We start from the raw sequence: 21,612 nt of genomic DNA, 5'->3' as shown, positions 1-21,612 counted from the left end.
GCAGTGCTCAGATGACCAGGAAAGCAGAACGTGATTGGAAGAAGAAGAGGACAAACGTTTGTCTACATCTTCACCCCCTTACTTTGAAATTTGAGAGTATTATGCTATGGAGATATGTGGTAGGAGAACTGCTTCAGCTAGTAGCTAGAAATGTCCAGTGCTGAAGAAACACTTTTCCACATGTCCTTGTGAGCTTGCTTTGGCAACTTTGGCTGAAGCTGACCAATACAAATGCCCTCTAAAGGTTCATGAGCTTTAAGAGCATGAATATGGAGACCGCTCTGGGTGTGTTAGCTTGACTGTAAAGGTTTCCATTTGACTCAAACCGAACAGAATGAGATGTTGTTTTGAATTCCTTAAAAAAAAAATTACCAAGGAGAAGCCGAGGCACATATTTTATTGTATGCCAATATGAAGAATAGTTGCTGCTAAATAATGCAGCAAATATCCTGGAATTTTTATATCTTAGAAAAGGACAATCATAGACTCGATAGTTAGAAAAAATGCTTATGAACAGAACATTCCTTAAAAGCCTATTAGAAAGTTCCTTGCATTTGTTTTAGGACTTGTCTGTACTTAATATCAATTTGACCAATGGTTGATCTGAATTTTGAAAGCAAAAGCCATTTTTGAGTAATTGCCTGCTAGCAAAACCATAATCATGTACTTACATAGTCCTCATTCTCTTATAATGTGAAATAACATTGCTCTATTATTATGTTAGATGCTGGGGAAACCAGTGGTACTCATGGCCCCTGCTCACAGGGAGCGACTAGCACAGGCCTAGACTGTCCTGCTGAAACCATTCAATGTCCTGTTTTAACTGTTCCTGCAGTTTCTCATGCTGGTCAGCAGGTGGGTGTTCCACCTTTAGAATATATTGTCCACAGAAGAGTCACTATGCACACCCCTGACCTAGCAAGGTGTATGAGAGTGCTGGCAAGGAAGATGATGTTGTTCCTCCTCCCTGTCCTGAATCTGGGGGATGCTGAAAACAGCCCCAGCTAAGCCACACTTACCTTCTCTTAGCCAGTGTGTGACCAGTTCCATGAAAACATAGAACACGTTATGTTGCTGCTATTAGTAACAGAACTCTAGCCCAAAAACTAAAAAGGTCAGATTAATATTAATTATCTTATAGGTATCAAGTTGTGTGCCATATGTATTTCTACTAAAGGTCAAAGTGGCATTCCTTCATTTTATATCCATTTGCTTCATTAGGTAAGGAAAAATAAGCTAGATATAATGGATTTTTTGGTAGTTTTAATCAACAATTTCATCAAAAGCACATTTTTCACTTGTGATAACAACATAATGGAAAACTAGATCAATACATTAATTATATCCACTGCTTTCTAAATTCTTTTTTTAAATGAATTACGGTAAGTTTTGTTGTGGAAATTGGAAAGAAAAAAAACTATACAACTAAAAGGTATAACCTTCAGAGTCAGTACCTTTTCAGTACCTTCTCAGTACCTTTCGGTCTCAAAAATATTTCTGCTTTTTTATTTTATTTTTCAAAGACTTTAATTATTATTCCATATAAAAGATCAGAAACCAGGAAACCTCTAATCATATTGTACATACAATAGTAAATAAGCAGTGTAAGTGTTTTTACTAGCACATTACGCAGAACAGGATGAGATAACAACAGACTGCTGCATGATAGAAACAGCAACAGTAATATTACCCAAAATTTTTACTTCATGTGGCCTCCTCCTCAGCACACTATGGTGAAGATAAATATCCTCATCGTCTCCATCATCCACCATTCTGTGACCAGCACAAAGAGAGAGGCAAGTGAGAGCTGCAGGAATGCAGCTCTACAGCCAGGATATTTTCTTGTTTGGAAGACCATTTCCATAATGAAAAGTTTATTTGTCTCCCAGGATGTTGAGTTCTCATAAGCCTAGAAAGTGAAAAAGACCTACAAATCAGCTGAGATGTCTCTGCAGACCTCAGCAGGATTTGAAAAACATTTGCCCCCAGGGAAAGTGGGGATTGCAGTTTTCCCCATCTTGCTAGCCTTGCTAGCTCCCCTAAGTAACACAAGCTCTACGATCTACAGTCACAGCTCCTCATACGTCTTGTATGTGTTTCATTGTACAATAGAGCACAGCCCAAGATGCCTCAAGCAAGTACCAGCTCGGGCCAATAAGTCTCTACACAGTGCTCACACAAAACAGATTCAGAAGCAGCTCTGCCTTGGAGATAGAGCTTATTAGTTTGGAATCAAAAATGCAGCAGTACAGGTGTACACATTCAGACCCAGTTAAGAGAGACAGGAGTGTCTCCACCTCTGCCTCTGTGTTTGCCTGCACAGACCGGAACATCTCTAATCTGCAATGCAAGTAAACTTTACATGTGTAGTATTAGCACATGTATGAACAGAACTAAGTTCTGTCACAGTTTCTTTATCCCAAAGGATCCTTCTTTCTAGCTGCTTGCTTTCTGGCTGTAGATAATATTGAGAGACTGAAGACAAAGCAAGACGTATTCAGCGATAAAGGAATGAGATAATCTAAGCTGGTAACCCTTCCATACCAAGGCCTGTTCAGCATCATGTCTTGCTACTGCATCCATCTCTTCTCCTGATTCTCCCAACAACCAAAACCAACACTTCTTTAACATTTATTTCTTAATACGCTCACATCTTTTAATTACCAGCTTAAATAAGAGATCCGAGTCCTACATTATTTTCTTTTCCTTGCAGGGCTCACTGGTTAATTCCCAAAGACATCTTGTATCGAGGCATTCCCTGAAGCTTTCTGATGCATAAGTCTACACCATTTGGGGAGCTTTAATTTCATAGACTAGTATCACATGATCCTGATCCTCTGACCCAAAAGACAGGTCAAATGTGAAAACATCTGGGACTAGATTCTTTGCTGGTTGTAGGGAAATGGGAAAATTTACTCTAATTTTTTAGCTGAGGAGGGCAGGAGGCCCTATGCAAGTATTCTATTAAACAAATAGTTGTGTGAGCAGTGGAATGAATTAAATCTGGTTTCTTATGAATTTGAGGTGTATAAAAGGGTGAGCTTGGACTGAAGCTTTTCTGTATAGTAGTATTATTTACTGCAGCTCTCACCTCTGTGGATTCTCTGGAGCCTCACAAGATATAAGTTCACACTGCAGCCTTCCCTCAGCTGGGCAGCATGAAATTTTTTTGTTCATCTATCTGGCCTGTTATTTTCATGAAATATATTATTATTCAGATACCTTGAAATGTCTGTCATTTTGTCACACTTGGTTGGAAAAGGCCACTAGATTCAAAAATTATTAGAGGGTACACAAGGACACATACATGCACAGAGACAGCCTGATCACAGATGCCTTGTTTCCATAGGAAACCAAACTAAAAATAGACAGTTTCCTAAGTGTTAAAGATGGAATTTTCATTTGTTTTTGCAGTTGGGAACCAAATAGACCCACTATTCACATGGCTCTAGCACAGATAAATTGGAAAGATATGTAATCTTCATTTTTCTGATCGATGCCTCAGTAAGAGTAACGCAGTGACCAGTGATAAAACAGCCAAGTATCCAAAGGCTTTAATCTGCTGGGTTGTATGATGGGTTGTCTGTAAGGCAGTATATATGAGGTTATATTTTTTGCTTTATAGCAAAATCCCTAAAACCATTTGGTAAGCACAGAGAATTCTGTTTGCTAGAAATGCAACACATGACAATATCGGTCTGGGTAAATTTCATAGTTTTGAGTCATCCAGGCACAAATAAGGTCTCTATTTGTTTCTTCAATCATCAAAAAAATGATAAAACAGATGTTAGCAATTCATTTTTCCCACATCAGTTGCTAAGTATCAACCTCAACACGGCATGTAGGAGCAAAAGAAAGTTAGGCATACTACAACTGAGAAAGTACAACTTTCTTTTGTAATCAAAATAATATGATCATTATAGCATGCATCAGAGCTGTGCGGTACAACCTTTGGCGGTATCCTCATAGAAGCTGACATTTTACATACGGATGTCTTTAATGTATTGAGATGTTTGAGCTGAATCACTTGGGAATATTATAAAAAGCGCTATATAGAAGTGATGTGAGCCTCTTAAGCAACGGATAGGAAAGATGGAGAGAGTGACTGACAACTCAGGCTATCTGTGTATCATCCCGCTAAACACATAGGGATCTTAGGACCACAAGAACTGCATAAATACAGATAATCTGAGAACACTGAATGGTCTCAAAACAGAAGATTATTTTTAAGGCGTAGTAACAATGTGGAAACACTAACTTCCATAGCATCTTATGTGGCAGTATGTGAGATTGTTGCTTGAAAACAACCTTCTAATCCCACTTTTCTTGGGACTGAAGAGATGGTAAAGGTTGGTTGTGATTATTGCTACCATCACTCCTTAGGTAACACCTACGGTCAATAGTTTTCTGAGAGGCAAAGCAAGCCCTTATAGCTGTGTAGAGACAGGGATGCCTTGGCCATTACCAGTAGACAGTGGATGCAGCTGGAAATTTCACAGAAAGTGGTGTCAAGGCATTGATTTCTATACCTTCATGCAACAACGCACAGCAATGTAACATGATGTGAAGGAATGTGTCTCAAACTGCCATGCAACTCAGAAATGGCTGCTCCTGACACTAAGCTTGAGATTTACTGTGACCTCTTCCACTTCCCACATCAGATCACTCGAGGTCCTTTACATTCCCAGGAAACAACAGGGGAGCTCAGTACTGAGAATCAGAATTGTGGCTTTTAAGGACAGGAAAGGCTTTTGGATTCACCAAGTGTAACAACTGCATCTCTGCCCCAGCAGCCACAGCAAACAAACTCCTGCAGCTTCTTCCTCCTCTCGCATGGGACAGGCATCAGCAGCCTGGTTCCAAGTGCTGCCCTTCATGTGAACAACTAATGCAGCTGTGTAATAACCTTACAGGACCAATCAAGAACCTTGTGGGGAAGGGGTGCCCAGCAGTCCCCTCAGACAGCCCAGTGTCCACAGGAGGGGTGGGTTACAGTAAGAGAAGCCATGTTGTCACGACACTCCTCATCTTCCTGCCATGATCTTGCTTTAGGGAACAAAAGAAGAAAGAAAATGGGAACATGGGGTACGTTCAAGGAGGTGAGTGGGGAGCTGGGGGGCCTCTGCCAGTCAGTGAAGCAGGAAGGAGGGTGGATGGAGGCTGGAGGCTGCTGACATGACCAGAGGATGCACCAGTCCCTGCTCAGAAATGAGTTGAAAGTCATGTCTGAAAACTTTTTTGCTCTTCAGTTTGGAGGCTGGGTAGAGAAAAGGTTAGGAAGTGCTAGCTTAAATCCAGGATGGAGTTTTTCAAGGATAGGTTGTTACACACAGATTGATGCCACACTGTTGTCAACATGCCAGGGGTAGTTTTAGCTGTCAGCTCTGTCAGAGTCTGCCAACCAACTTTAACTTGTTTTCTGACTTTTCCAAATGTTTTCCAAGTTTTTGCTTGCTGTGCTGAGGATAAATTGTCCCTCAGTTTCTGCAAAACCACATTTGTTTACTTGTTTCCTTTTTGTCTCAATTTCTTTCTGTGGTTTTCCCTTTTTGGGCGCTGAGGAGAGGGAAAGCATAAACTCCACACCTTTGCTCAGCCATAACATAAACACAGTTCATAGGTCTCTTAAACCACAAGGTTTTCCCTCATCCACTAGTGGTCACTCTTGTGCGATGCACACTTTCCTCCCTTTGGAGCCGAGTGTGCCTTCACCATGGCACTGGCGAGGCTGTGGACTGGACATCACATGCAGCTATTTGGGAATAAACTGTTATGGCAGCTCTTTCCCGCCATTTCCTCCAGGTGAGGACCTCTTTCTTCTGGAATGAACATCTGAAGGGAAAAATCTTCCAGTATTGTCAGAATTATCTGCCATACATGCAAGAGATTTGAACAGGTGAGCTACAATCCTGAAGCTTTTCTCTCCTTCCCAGAGCCTCTCTCTTCCCGCTCTGGACTGATAGTGAATAAACAAATCTCTCATTGCAAACACAGTAATTACAGTGAGATAATGTTTAAGGAATGTTAAAAGGACCGGAGACTTCAAAGATCAAAATATTAGAAAGCTGAAATTAAGATGGCAAAACTTCTGTGTGTACATTATGCTACATTTATTTGACTGCACAGTTTTTTATTCACAAATAAGATAGATGGTACAGACATACTTCTATTTTTCCTCACAGTTCAATGTGTGGTCCCAGGCCTTGTTTATTGCCCAGAGTATTAATTTCTTCTTCAGGTCCCTTACAGCAATTTTTACAGCAATATTTATATATGTGACAAACAAAATTTAATTTCTTTTTGTTGTTCCACTGGAAGGTAAAGAGAAATGAGGAACAGAAATTTTTTTTAAAAGATCTTAATATAAGATTATAATTATTTTACAATACTTACCATTACATCATCATATGAATGGGGAGCCTGATTTAGTGGGTTGGAACTAGATGATCTTTAAGGTCCCTTCCAACCCTAACTAGTCTATGATTCTATGATTCTATGAATACAGTAATTTGGGGTGAGTTACAGAAAATGGGTTGTTATGACCATTATTTTATTAAAATTAAGTGAGGTATATATCTGGAGCAATTGGATCATCTCAATGACTTGAGTCAGTTATTAAAGTCAGTCACTTTGCTCCTTGAAATCCATTGAAATCACAGTAATGATATGTAAAAAAAAGAGAATTTTAGAGTCTTGAGCTTTCAGTTTCAGTATATCCAAAAAATTTGTATCTTTTCAATGTACTCACAGTTGATATTACTTTTTTACTGATACTTGAATTTATTATACATGTTTTATAGAAATACTGCAGTTAAACTTTACATGTTCCTTCACATGGCCCTCTTTTGTCCTCAGCCTGAGACAGTTCAGCACTTCAAGGTAGCAACCCTTGAGTATCGATTTGGGCCTCTTGAAAATAAGGGACCCGAAAGTAACCATATATCACTGACTGTGTAATTTGCCTGTCACCACATGATGACTTTATTAATGGCACTTAGAGAATCCAGATCTCAGTCTTAAGTGGATTTAACTTTCCTGTCATTTCCAGGAATCTCTACCTCATTTATTACCTCCAGTTTCTTGATATGTGAGGATCCAGAAGAGTCTACTTTACTAAAAGGCTCATAAATAAAATGGAAAGTGGATCTTGCATCACACTGACATTCCTGTGGGTCATTCCTGAGTGTGGGACTTTTTGTACCATAATATGGACCTGAGTACTTGAGCTAATCGAGGAATTAATAGCAGTGGCATCTTTTACACATTTTCCCCATTGGCTTCCAATTGCAGTTTCCTCTGCTTACATATTTTCCACAGCCAGCTTTTTCCTTCCACCTAGTGGTGCTCCCTCCCGTATTTGATCCCAGATTCTTCTTCAGTCTGTCTCCTCTTGCTATCAGAACTCAGTCTCTTTATGTCCTTGGTTTCAGTTCTCATCCCTTCATTCAGTCTCCCCGCACCTCACATCTCATTTTCATTCTTTCACCCCCCCATCTACAGCTCTAAGCACTGACTCCATCAGGCTCCTTGCCCCAGTTACTCTACATGAGACAGAGTCTTCTATATTTGTGTAAGGCAGCTTTGTCTTTCATACTCCCAATGGAACAAGGAGACAAACGTTTGCATTATTCTAATCCAAAATGGCGTGTGACACATCAGAGCTGCAGCTACCAAGATCACACTGTTTGATGCAGTCATTTTCAAAGGATAAAGGTGTCTTAGGTTGATTTGCCAAAGTCAGCCTAAGACAGCTTTCTGCAACGTGAAGAACTTCAGCCCAAAGGATCGAGTTGGCAAGATAATAAGCAATCAGAAGTAGCAGTTTTGGAGCCATCTCAGTAATAAGCTGCTTTACCTACTCCACCTTTACTTAGAACAGAAATGTATTTCCGCACTTTGAGCTCAGGCAGGACTTAAGGCCTTTCTCAAGAGGGACAGTTGCTAGACAATAGGGATGAATGAATGAGCATTCCTAACTTTATATTTCACTTTCATTTAATGCTTTTTATTAAAAGGCACAGAAAGATTTACCCTTGAAACACCTTCTCAGTGTCTGCATCACCCTCAGTACAGTTCCAGTCCTTTTCTTCCTCACTAACTTGTCAGACCTGTTTTTTTCTGACCTATGAGTGTCTCTGAGTTTGGGTTCGTTCACTGAGAAGCTAGAAACAAGATCTATAAAGGACTGCAAACCCCTCCTCTCCACCATAGTATTGGAAGTTAGGCATGCCCTCTCAGTTACGTGTTGGAAAATTAATCAGGTTGAATTTTGAAGATGTATTGATGTAAATGTAGTGATAGAGGAGAGAGGCATATAAACAAAACATTCCAGCAGAGATGTGAACATGAAGTTGGTGGATATGAGTTACTCTGCAGTGGCTGCCTGTGCACTTGTTGTTACTTCATTGTAAATTAAATATCACATAGTCCTGTGTGAAATAAACAATTTCACATTTACCTCTACAGACTTGCTTGCATACCGTTGATAATTACAGCTGATATACTGTGAATTCCCAGTCAAGCTTAGGTCACTGCGAAGTATTTCGGTATGAGAATGAAGTGACCTTACTTTGTATGTGTCGCACTTTGCAAGCAAGGTCACCATCATTCTGCGTCCACCAAGTGTTTTATGAAGGGTAACAGATCCACTGTAAATTCACATTTCTAGTTAACTCAGATTTCTTTTCATAAACATTGCCAAGTAAACAAACCCTTTTCCACCTCTTTTAAAGTCATCATCCTTGGAGGAAGTTGTCATGTTGTGATCCAGATCTACGAGTGGACCTGTCTTTGATAGCAGTGGTAAGTCTAAGACAGAACTATCAGGATTTTCTCACTCCAAGTCATATAAAGTGTAACAGCAAAACATGCAAGAGGAGGTTGTACATGATATATCACAAAATGAGGTTTGGCACCGAGCACAGTAACAGTTTAGGGAACAGGCTGTTCTTTAAATAATATGCTTTTGTTTTCATGTTTTAATTCTTCATGATGCTGATTTACAGCAAAGGTTTTTTCTTTAAAAAAAGCAGACCAACATCTCCTGCATCAAAACTGTGCAGTATGTGGATTCTTTGTGAAAAATTCAATAAATTGTTCAGCTTTTTCAGGCACATTTGTAGTATTCACATTGGAATAGGATTGAGGTTTGGTTTTTTTATTTGAACCATGGGCTGGATTTTCAAATGTTGCTGTGTGCAGATGCACATACACAAATTTGCACGCCTGGCTCTGAAAATCTTGTCTTAAGCACACAGCAGGTGAGTGAATGGTGTGGGAGGCTGAAGGAATACTTTAGTGTTCAGCTAAAAATATCTAAAGAACTGGGACCTGAGTGGTGCCTGTCACCAAGCTTTAGCAGAGGTCAAGGGGGTAACTGGTATTTGGCAACTTTTGGATCTGATGTCATTATGTAGCTAAATGCGTACCCAGTAGCTAATCCTAGAAAACACTGGAGGTTCAAAGCTACACTTAATATTTTTGCCTGGTTTTCTGTCTCTCTTCCCTTTCATAAGGAAATTTCTTTTCTGACTATCTTACTAGTTGTTTATATTGAAGATATAGTGTAAAAACTATCGAGCAATGTTGACATGTCTGGTGTAGATTTAAAATCAGTAGTAGTATCATAGGTAACGAATTAACTTAGTGTGTGATGAGAATACCTTGGGTGGGGGGTGTTGTTTGATCTTGCCACAATCATTTGCTCTCTGTTTTTTTATTTGCCATATGTTGCAAAAAATAATTGAGTGATCAATGGATGTTACAATTCCATTAAAAAATTAAAATAATCTTTCTAAAAAAATTTGCTCTGAATTATCCCTGAATGTATTGTTTGAATTTAAATTAATTCCTCAGTTTCCTTTTTATATAATTGAAAATTTCTAGAGACTCTTGTCTTCTTACAGGTTTAGGTCAAATTTTAAATAAAATATCCTTGTTTCTGAGGGAAAGTTCTTAAGTATTCTTAACCAAAAACTATCAGCGTTTCTGAAAGCAGGCATTTTTATTTTGAAAATGACCAGAAAAAAAATGTTTTGCCATTTACAATATCTTCTGCATTTTTTTTTACCAAATTATTGACTGGATCTGTTCTACTAACAAATAATTTTGTTTTCTTCAAAACTGTCAAAAACCCCTCAGTTCTATTTTGCACATGTCATTTCTGAGGCAAAAATAAATAGAACAACTTTTGATTTAAAACAAGGGAAGCAAAGAGAGAGAAAGCAAAAAGTAAAATATATTTCCTCAAGATGAACCATTTGAAACCATCTTGAAGAAATAACGTATTTTTCATTAAAATATGGTGAAATGTGGCAGGGCCAAAGCTATTTGGTCTTCTGCAGTGCATGGGATATTACTAGGCACACCTGCAGAAATGGGACTGAAAGGAAACTATATAGGGAACGAGTGAGGAAATTACATATTTGGTAGACTAAAAGCTGTGAACAACCACCCGGATTGTTAAGCCAAGTGGAAACTGAGCTTGAATGAAAAAGAAACACTAATAACAAATAAGGCTGCTTGGGATAAACTGTTGGATTCAAAGCAACTGGAGGCATCGACCCTCATATGAGTTCTCTCTTTCTGAATCCCTTCATGTTGGTAAGTACTATGTGTAAAACTCCATCACGATAATGCTAACCATTGTAAGTGTTGAGGGCAAGGGTGAAATCCTGGCTCTGGTGACATCATTAACAGTTCTGCCATTGATCTGAACTGGGTCAGGATCAGCCCAAATCAAAGCAGTAGCCTTGCTGACAAAAGACCATTAGTCAAAGGGAGGCCCAGTCATTGTGTTCATCAGTTCCATGTGTTGTATTCAACAAAGGTCAATAAGATGGAAGGTCTCAGATTTAGATCGTTAGGAAGATAAGCATGCCAGGCTGAAACAAGACTCCAGAGAAATGAAGGGACAGCATTATCTGGATATTTGCTGTATGACTTGTTTGAGCATTTTTAAACGTGCTTTATCAATATTCAGATCCAGTAAAAACTGAAGTATAAGAACATGATCTCCGTGGGAAGAGGTCATGGAAACAATATCTGTGCACCTGCCTACATATCTATGCAAGCACTTTCAAAACAGACATTTTGGAAACAGACAGCTACTGCTAATCTATTGTTGTTTCCAAGCAGATATTTATATAAACCTTCTTCTTGTAAAATGCCACATACCCTGCCTCGCTTTGAAAATAAGCAAGAGAAGCTCAACCTCAGCCTGTGTAAATAAAATTTAAAACTTAAATGGTTTAGGGATCTGGACTTAATAGGTATTACTAACTGTGTTAGAATTATCTATTAATTATAAAATCATTAATTCAAAAGGATATATGTTCCTAATAGTGTTTGTAACTTTTTTTACTGACTGTTAGACATTTTCTGCTTGATTTTATTTCCCCTAAGAAAATAAAAAAATGCGGTCTTAATATTCAACACAAACCTATCCTACCAAACATCTATACCTGTTAATTTAAGATACAATCCCTTGAACAGTTTGATAATACCTGCTGTAAAGCCACATGTGTGTGAGTGCACACACACTTATTTATCTCTACATGCATTCTTGAATTTTCTTCCTGAGATCAGCACTCTTTGGAATGATATTTTAATTTATTATTATTAAAGGAATGGCAACTGGTTTTTAATGGTTACAGAATGGTGACTCACAACACTGTCCCAGATGCTGTCACCGTCGCTATGAGAGCAGATTTGCAACATCTTGTCATAGGCACACATCAGTGCTCATGCCTGCTGCCTTCATCCCAGAGGACAGCCTAACACCTGCTGCTGGCAGCGTGCCGGCCCTTCGGGGAACAAATGTTCCATTGCTGCTGGGTGATAGGACAGGACAGACTCGAGATTTCAAGTGAACTGGCTAAAGGCACCCTAGGGCTCTGTGCACCCACCCCAGCACCCAGATGGTTGCCATTTCTGTAGGAATATTACAGAGTGAGTGGTATGCCTATAGCTGTCTCCTATAAATAAAGAACAAGAGCAAAATCAACAGCACCCTGCATAATAAGATTTCTAGCATTAGCTGTAGTTCCTAAGGAAAAAAGCACATTTTCCAGTCAATACTATACTGCTGGAGTAATATGTGTCTACTCTGTATTTATTCATATGAAGAACTTAGAAGAATGTGTTAAAGATTTTTTTTACAGAATATAAGTGCAAATCCATTTCTGGAAAGACAATGTTCTTTCCTGCAGAATATCCTTAACCTTACACAACTTACAAATCCCAGACAAAATAGACATAATTTTTGTTTTTCACATAGCGTTCAGCTGCCATACCTTTATGTTGCCAGATGTACTATGTTAAGATGAGACATTAGAACAAAAAAAAGTGAGAAAATATATTTTGCAAGTGTTTCTTTTAAATATATTTTTCAATACACCTATCCCAGACTTGTAAAAATATACACTACTGTGCACTATCTACAGAGAGCCCGAATTTCTCACTGAAGTAAAGGAGAGCTAAAAGAACTCCTGCCTTGGAATAAGAAGCTTAGTGCTTTTCATGATCAGGTCTCTGAGATAGCATGTAATGTGTTAATTTCCATTTATTACCACTTTATGTTCAGTGGGATGATAACACCCATGTTACTATGTCTTCACTTTATGTGGCTTGAATAACAGGCCAATAAAGATGAGTGTGGCTCTTTTTTCAGCTGTAATGCTCAAATTTTAAATAAGACTATTTTTATTCTCTGCTTTTGAAAAGGCTTTTTGTTCCTATTATTCTGAAAGCTTAGATCAAAAACATGTCATGTTTCTGAGGGAGATACAATCCAGGATACAATGCATTAGTATTTCAGCTATTGCAACATAGGTTTGATAATCTTTTGCATTTCAGTCTTTGCACAGGAATTTTCTCTTGTGAGAACAGGTTCCCTTAAAAATAAAAAGTTTCATCATATATCTATAGGAGGATGACTTAATACAAGGCCTCTAGATTGTTGCATTTTAATTCAATGTCGTTTAAATCAATGTGCAGTAGAGGAAAACCCAGGTTTATTTCACTTCCACTGCACTATGCTGCACTTTTCTGCAACAAATCAACCTAATATTTATCACAATACACTGAGCAACACCGTGAACTACCAACAGAATTCCAGATGATTTTCACCAGTTAAAAATTCTCTATTTTTCTCCTTTTAGAGGTTAGTGGTTGGGATATATGCCTGTAAGTTCTTAGGAAAGAAGGGCAGTACACGAAGAGCATCAGCTCTCTTTGTGGTTCTTTGAACACATACTCCAATGTTATTCTTTCTGGTGGTCTCTAAACAGAGTTTCCAGGTAATGACAATTCACAATAATCTCTCTGCTACTGATCCCATGATTGGCCCTGGGCAAATTGTATTTTATGTCTTTGTCCCTTAACTGTTTCTGTAAAATGACGCTAATAATATCCAGCACAGAGAGAGACTAGGTGAATGTGTGCCTGCAGAGGACTTTGAAGATGAAAAGGCTTATTTAAATGTTACATGTTGCCACTATTATTACTGAAGATTAAGAGTGCATTCTGCCCTGAGATGGACATACGCAGCTGCTGCTATTTCATATTGTCTGTGTTTACACAAATAACCGTGCAACATTACAGAGCTGTACAAATCTAGAGACTGTAAGTTCAGCAAGTCAGCTTCACTGGAGCAAAGACAAGGTTTTTATGGGCAGATGGCAGGCATGCAAATTTGGTATGATCACAATTTAGAGGTGCTTGTAAAGCATTTGTGTTGAATGAACCCTTTTCAGCTTCTTTTTCTGCAATGATAATAACTACAATGAGAAAAAATAAAATGAAGAAAGCAGAAAAAATAGTTATCATAAAGCCTTAGAAAAACTCCTAATCAAAAGTGGCCAGAGCGAGGGCTGTCCTAGTGATAGAGACCTGGATAGGATTCAGAGGACAAGCCGATCCCTTATGTTACATTTGGGTTGTGCTGCATGAATCTTACCTTTTGCAAGGCTTCCTTATAAACTGTGGAGTATTGTGGGTCTTAACGTAGGAAGTGAGTCCCAGTGGTCTGAAGCTGTGTGAATAGGGACCACTGTGACAGTGTATTCGTATCCTCCATTGGTACCCATGATGCAAAGTAGGTGAATATAAAAGCAGAGAAATAAAATCAACATCCTACTGCAGAGATTATATGAAAGTAAATAAATAGAAAATACAGTTATTAGCCCTCTGAAGTGAACAGTTAAACATGCATTTCACAACCTGAAATTACTTTACTGGCTCTCATCCATGCATCAATGTGATTAGGTTTAGACAAACAAACTGACCCTTAATGCTGCTGAGCTTGTCTGCATTCTGCACTGCCTGCATGCTCTATGTTGCTTACCTGCTTGAAAAAAATGTCAATTCTATGAGTTTCTTCTTTGGCATTGAATGCAAACAGATTTAATAGCAATCAGACCTGATACAATCCTCTGCCTCTTCAAAGCATCCTACTGCATAATTGGTCTAATTATCTAGTCCTTTGCAGTATCCTTTTCATTGTGCAATAAAAGACACATAAAAACCCTACATGCATCTCTGGAGCAAATGGCTACAAAGGCATTAGTGATTGTTAATCTACTGAAAAACACTTAAAGATATGACCCAGCCCTCCCTACATAATTAGAGTCAACTCACTTGCAAAGAGGGAGATCCAAATTCTGGTTTTACCATTACACAAATATATATAAAAACATCGTCTTATCAGGAAACTCAGTCTCAGATAAGTGGAAAAGTGAAAACTGTTTTTGTTATTAGCAGGGCTAGTTATCATATTACAGGCAAGAATAAATGTAAATATGTTTGTTGAAACATGTTCATCTGGAATATGAGTTAAGAAACAGTTGTATTTTTAAGTAATAGAAAGAAAATACCTTTGGTAAGGTATATTGTCAGAAAATAGTCTTAATTTTGAAACTGTATTTAAGGAAATAATCTATATTCTCTTGCAACCAAATTGGCAACTGCCTATGTGCTGGGTTGCCTTTCCCAGAAGTTCCTTCTTTAGTTGTCAAAGAAGTAAAGTAAACTTCTGCAGTTTGCAGGTGTTTATTGTGAGGTAAGATAGGTTGCAAGTAGCGAACTTTCATTTTCGAAGAGAAAAAGTCAGAAACTAAAAATAAGACTCTTGGAAGATAAATGTAGTCTTGTGTCTCTTTTTTTTTGCCTTCCTAGCACTGCATTGTAACTTACATTAATAGCATTAATAATCAAGGAAGACCTCTGAGATTAAAAGGCTTTCAGTCTTCAGTTGCTGGGTCAAATCGTGCAAGCTGTAACTGTCTGAAAGGTCTTCAGTAATCTCTACAGTACACGCGGATTGTCTTGGTCTGGGTCCTTAGGGACAAGAGTTTCACCGGTGTTCTGTGTGGCTGGGAGGGTACCTTCTGAAGGTAGAAGTAGAAATTTCATAGATTTCTATGATTATTTCACAGATTTTCTATGACTATTCAGCTAATTAGCTGGTTTCTGTTTTCTTCCATTCTTTTGTCTGCAATTACATGGCAGTGGAGTTTCCTTAGATTGATCATTTACCAAAATGTAATTTCTAGCCAGAATTGCAGAGGTATCCAAGAAAATGCGTGCTACTTGGACAGTCTTGATTCTGCATTCACCTGCAGATTAATAACCTCCATGCATCCAATAATGACTTCTTCACAGCTTGAGATAATTCTAGGACACTTTCCAACACCAGATACTATTCAGCCATGAAACAAAGTTGGACAGAAATCATGATCTCATCATGGAAAAACTATAATCAGTAAAGTAAAATCAAATCCAACAAGTTATCATTAAAATCTGTTTAGTTCTAGGTCACAGCCAAAGTAAGAAAAATCAAGTATTTGAATAGGCATGAAGTTAGCTCATCATTATTTGTCCTGTAAGAAGTGCTGGAAGCACACTGGTGGCTTGCTGGCCTTCTCACTGTGTGTGTTCTTACAAGAATACATAAAGACAAAGCTTTTGAGACATTTCACTTACTAAAAAGGATTTTTTATTATGGATTTTAAAAAGCAATGATTTTATTTAAAAACACTGATTTTAGAATAAGGGACATTTAGCAGAAAAATTAGCACAGAATTGTTTTTCCTTAGGAGACCATTGCTTATTCAAAGATGCAATTCAGATCTCCAGCTTTTCCCTCCCCATGATTGTCACGTGTTTATGGCTCCTACCTTCAGTTTTGTACCATGCTCCTCATTCCAGATCCTGGGCATCTTCCAACAGTGACTATTCTGGATGCAAGAACTTGTAATATATTATTTATTCCCTCATTCGCAGGAAAAGAAGCCTGTATGATAAGCGAATTATTTTGGTAAAAGAAGAAAATTTTGGGAAAATTTTTGCTTGGGTAGGTTTTGTGTTTCCTGAGTAAATACCTAGGAAAAATATTGCTAGTGCAAAGGCTTATGGAATATTTCTTGTAATTTCTTTATCTTTTCAAGCAGAAAACAGTCCTTAGGAACATCTGGTTGTCAATGTCATAAGAACGTAAGATAACCCCTTCTGCATGTTTGATCCATCTAACCTAGCATCCTCTCTATTAAAAGTGTCAGAAGTGAATTCTAAGGGTAGAGTATATAAACAGCAATAGAGTGAACTTTACTTTGTGTAATCATTCTGGTTTTCAGCAATCAGTAGTTTAAGGACTCAAGGCTGTAGCTGGGTCATCCTGCCTGATGACTATTAGTAATTATAGTGTCCATGAATTTGCTTAGCTGCTTTACTATATTATCAGATTTATTATTCTTCAGAACACTGATGGGGCTTAGGAATGGATCATTGCAAGAGTACACTATACATTATTTATATTCAAAATATTTGATTTCTAACTCAACAATATTGCTTTACTCATTCTAAGATTATACATATGAGGCTGGTATTTTTGCTTGAGTAAACATGCAGTTACTAGTTAACAAAAATAACATCTTAACTTCTTGAGTGCAATTTTCCTGTGACCCGTAAGAACAATTGTTCTAGGTTCTCTGCAGTCATAAGCTCAGCGTGAGCTCAAGAGCTTGTGGACTTCATCCCTGGGTCCACAGATACAAGCAGACATAGGAAAACAGATGAACTTATCTAAAAGAACCCAGCATAAAATGCAAGCATAAATTTAAATGACTGTACGGTTAATGCAAAATTTGCTAGACTCCTTTAAAACAATCCAGGAGGCTGAAATGAGAGCTGAGAATGACAGAGAGGGCAGGTACCGACCCCCATACTAAAAGACGTACAGCAAAGGCACTTGCTATAAGTTCTCATGGAAAACCTTTTAGACAAATTAATTAAGCAATAAGACATGACAAGGTGTGAATCACTTGGTAATAATTTACGCCTATTGTGTTGTTAGGCAGAAGGCCAAAGGCCGAGTGCTGTCAAATCACCTAGGTGTAAATTATCATTTGATAATTTGAGCCCTGGAGTGTGTTATTGTAATTAGAAAGTGTTCTATCATAAGAGTTTGCTACTTCATTCTGGTTTTTTTCCCATCTCAGCTACATTTTGATACTTAGGATTCTGCCATTAAAAACTTTTTTTTGCAAGATTATTTCAGACAATGAATGTCCTTAGAGGCCTTAGACAAAAAATCCCGTCATATACCACAAGGCAGAGCAAATATGTCAAGGCAGGCATGTCATCACTGTAATTTAATCACAGTGCCTTCATTCATAAAGCCAGTTTTAGACAAAGGGAGGTATTAGGATTATAGGGGAATGTGTAATTTAAAATTATTTGGAAGTTAGATGCAGAGTTGATGAAGAGGAATGAGGCAGCTGCAGATGATTGTCACTTTTCACATTAAATAGCGCAAAAAAAAGAGATGAAGAAATAATAATATGAATGATTTCACATGCACCGGCCAAACAGCTGTGGAGACCACAAGGAAAAGGCAACTCTAAAACTTATCATTCAAATAGAAAGAAGCAAAGTCCAGCAAGGGCTGTTCAACACGAAGATGTGAACACCATCTCAGGTGTTAGAAATTCATGTAATGCAGGTTGTCAGAGCCTGGGAGAAGGTATCACTGTCTGCTTGTTCTGTTCTTATGTGCTTCTTTCAGCTGCTCACTACTATTACAGATAGGATATTAAAGTAGCAGGATCTCCACTTCAAGTTAGCTTGCCTTTTTTCGGTACTCACAGTCATTAGTCACTTTACATACACCAAGCAGAAGGAAGATCTTATTCAAGTCTGACATAGGAATGGATGTTGTGACAGCCTTTTTCCCTCATCTTTGTCCCTCATTTTTGTCTCATCTGTGTCCTCTACGTAGTTAGGGAAAATTATTTCACCCAATCCAGTTCTGCTCCCTAAACATTAATCAAGATCAGAGTCATACACAACAGAATATTCTTAATGTTCTTGCATGACTAGATGACAACAGTCCTCACTACAGAATTCCTAACACTGAAATGATTGCTCACTGATAAAAAGCAGCCCGAATATACAACTATGCAGGGTGAAATGTCAAGATTAATAAAGAGAGCATCTTTCCAAGCATTAGATATACTTAGAAAAAGAAAATTACACCAAGCCAATACCTCACTGGTCAGCCTTGATTTCAAAACTAGCAAGAAATTATCTTCTTAAGTGATGTAACTGTAAAATCAGAATGTCTCAAATTTGTTCTGATAAATTACTGGTCTTTAAAATATTTTTCTGAAGTTTACTTTTAATGTTTGCTTATGGATGGCATATGCTTCGTTATTTTATTGTGATTCTTTTTGCATATTTTTTCCCCTTCGTTTCATGTTGTCACAAAATCTACCACACATCTTATTGCATTTATTTAATCAGAAGGATCCAGATAGCGTGATAGTTGGTTTTACCATCCAACTAGCATATTATTAGTAAGTTAGGGTTTGGAAAACTGACAGAGAAACAGATGTTGGAATTAGTTTATGTAGCTTGAATACCATAATGATATACAGTTGTCAGAAGCTTCTATTTTCTTATTTTAGGAAGATGATTATTTTATGGAGGAAATGGCTCAACATTTTGCAAGCCAGAGGGGAGAGAAAAATAAAATTAAAGATGTGAGGGAAAATATCTAAGGAAGGAGTGATGAATGTTAGGTCTGTGCCTAAAAGTATGTGCAGAGTGTGTGCAATTTATGAGATTGTTCTATGGGAATAATCCTTGCCATGCCTGTTTCCCTCATAGATACATATTTAATGAAATAAGGGAAAATAAAGTCTCATGATTTGCACATATTCAGTCTATTGTAAAGTATGACAGGAACAAGACACCATTTTTGGTAATTGTGGCTTAATAATGTGATATGCAGAGATTTCTCCTGTTCTAGGAAGAAAATGGTAAGCTTGCAAATAAAGAAATCAGACATCCTTGGTATGTCTTCATTCTGTTTTAGCTATGCTTATCAGTCACACTGGGGAAAGAAGATCTAGCTGATGTCCAAAGGACAAAGGTCAAAAAAAATTTATTTCCATTTTTTTCTACTTTCAGTGTGTTACTATTGGACTATTAGATATGAAATAACAAGATCAAAGGATTTTTAGTTGCTCCTGAGTTTGCTTGCTTTCTTTTCTGGCCACTTGCTCAAATTATATTTTAGGAAGAAGCTGAGGGACAGTGGAATGCACTGCAAAAAGGATGTAGTGCTCAGTGCTTTGATGCATGCCTCTATAAATGAATGTCCATTCTTACATTTGTTTTCCTCTAATTCCTCTTTTTCCTGCCTATTTCATTACTTCATGTTAGTGCCAGATATGGATAACAATTCAATATCTGGTAAGACAATTATATTTGGTCCCCATCACTATAATTTAAATTATAGTGATGGGGACCAAATATAATTGTCTTACCAATTGTCTAAATATTTCAGGCACTCAGCTTCTTCTGAAGGTGAAATAAGTCTTAAAAATTAGTTCCTTGAGCAACGAGGAAGCCAATGGCTCTCTCTTTTCATCCAATATTCATGAGCAGTGCTTGATAGTTCTACCACTGACATCTGTGAGAACACTCTGACTGGAAAAAAAATGAGAAAACAGAGTTGTGTATGGATTGGTGTGGCACTTAACTGAGTGCAAAGTAGAAAGAAACTTTCCTACACATAACACGCACATTCACATGTGAGCACACATCCACAGAGAGATCTGTTATATGACTTCCAAAATCTCTCATTTAACGCAACAGAAAAGATGAATATTCAGTCTTCAAAAGCAAATGAAACTGGTTATGAATAGACTAAATTGCACAAGATTATATAGTCAAGTAAACCCCTAGGAAATTTGCAAAGATCTTTATTAGTAATATCAAATAGCCTCTTTTTTGTTAAAGGCATAAATCTCCATAATGAAATAGAGTTCATCACCTCCACATTTATACTCTCAGAAAGGGATGCCTCTTAAAAGTCTAATAAGTGTTAAAGAAGTACTGATCTAATAAAGTCAACAGGTAGTTGATGAAATATTTCAATTTAGACTACACTTCTAAATTATAGGGTTACAACATGTGATATATAGAACTGCCACTGGACACTCATCAGAAATATCTCCTTTTGATTTACTTACCTAGACATTGTTTTCTAGCTAGTATAACAATTCAAAAGAAACTGGGAAAGGATGTATCTGATAAAAAAACTATTTTCATTAAGGTATTTAAGAATCAGAGCGTGTATTTTTTCCATGCAGCCTTAATGAAAACAGCACTGTTTATCATGCTTTAAAACAACAATGGTTATTGCCAGTGTTATCATAAGATTATTAGATTAATCTACTGGTTAAATTATTTATTCTTTCTTCTCTGTCCTTTTATTTATTTTAAAATATGTATTTCATGGATGTTATTGACAATAAAGAACAAAGAAAAGAAAGTCATCTGACTATTAACTGCCTAATACTCCAATTCTGTTCTCATAGGAGTGTGTTGTTAGTGTTCAGCCATTCTTTGAATTAAAAAAAAAAATTCAGATATAATCATAAGGTACAAACAAAAATTCTAGGTACAGATTTCTCTGTATCTTTTTTGTCACAGCCTAGTCCTGGGCTCCAAATTCAGATTAATCCAGGGTCCTGATGCAACTTTGATCTGAATCTTAACTTTGTAATTACGGTTCATCTTAGTAATATCCAATGACTTCATAAGATTCAGTTGCTACTGCAAATGACATGGAAATGCTAGTAGAGTCTTTCAAGGTCTGTCAAATACTTCTACAATTTACAAATCATTGTTATAAGAAACAAATCAGAAATGGTGGGCATTTAATATATTTAAAAAATGTTAGTGTAGTTTTATATGATTAAACTACAATCCAAAAGAATGGGAAAGAATTAGCTGTCAAAGGTAGCAGGCAAGGACTAAGGCTATAGAGGAATGAATTGAGATCACTTCAAACAGGTGATTTTATCCATGGGGAGATATTTAGAACTGGATTCTGAGGTTATTTTTTTTCCTTGGAGAATTAACCAAAATGATTTGTTAGTCTTTATAGAGTTCAGTTCAACATAACCAGGAACAGTAATTCTGTGTTCTCATATACTGAACACATCTGCTCTGGGAAACACTAAAGACAGCAGTCAGCACTATACATAGTGTTCTGTGTCTTTGACCTACAAGTACATTTTATAGCTGAACTGGTTTCAGAATTCT

Source organism: Cuculus canorus, chromosome 8 (genome assembly GCF_017976375.1).
Source record: "Cuculus canorus isolate bCucCan1 chromosome 8, bCucCan1.pri, whole genome shotgun sequence".
Classification (NCBI taxonomy): Eukaryota; Metazoa; Chordata; class Aves; order Cuculiformes; family Cuculidae; genus Cuculus; species Cuculus canorus.
The sequence above is the reverse complement of the archived record's forward strand: the minus strand, read 5'-3'. Positions refer to the sequence as shown.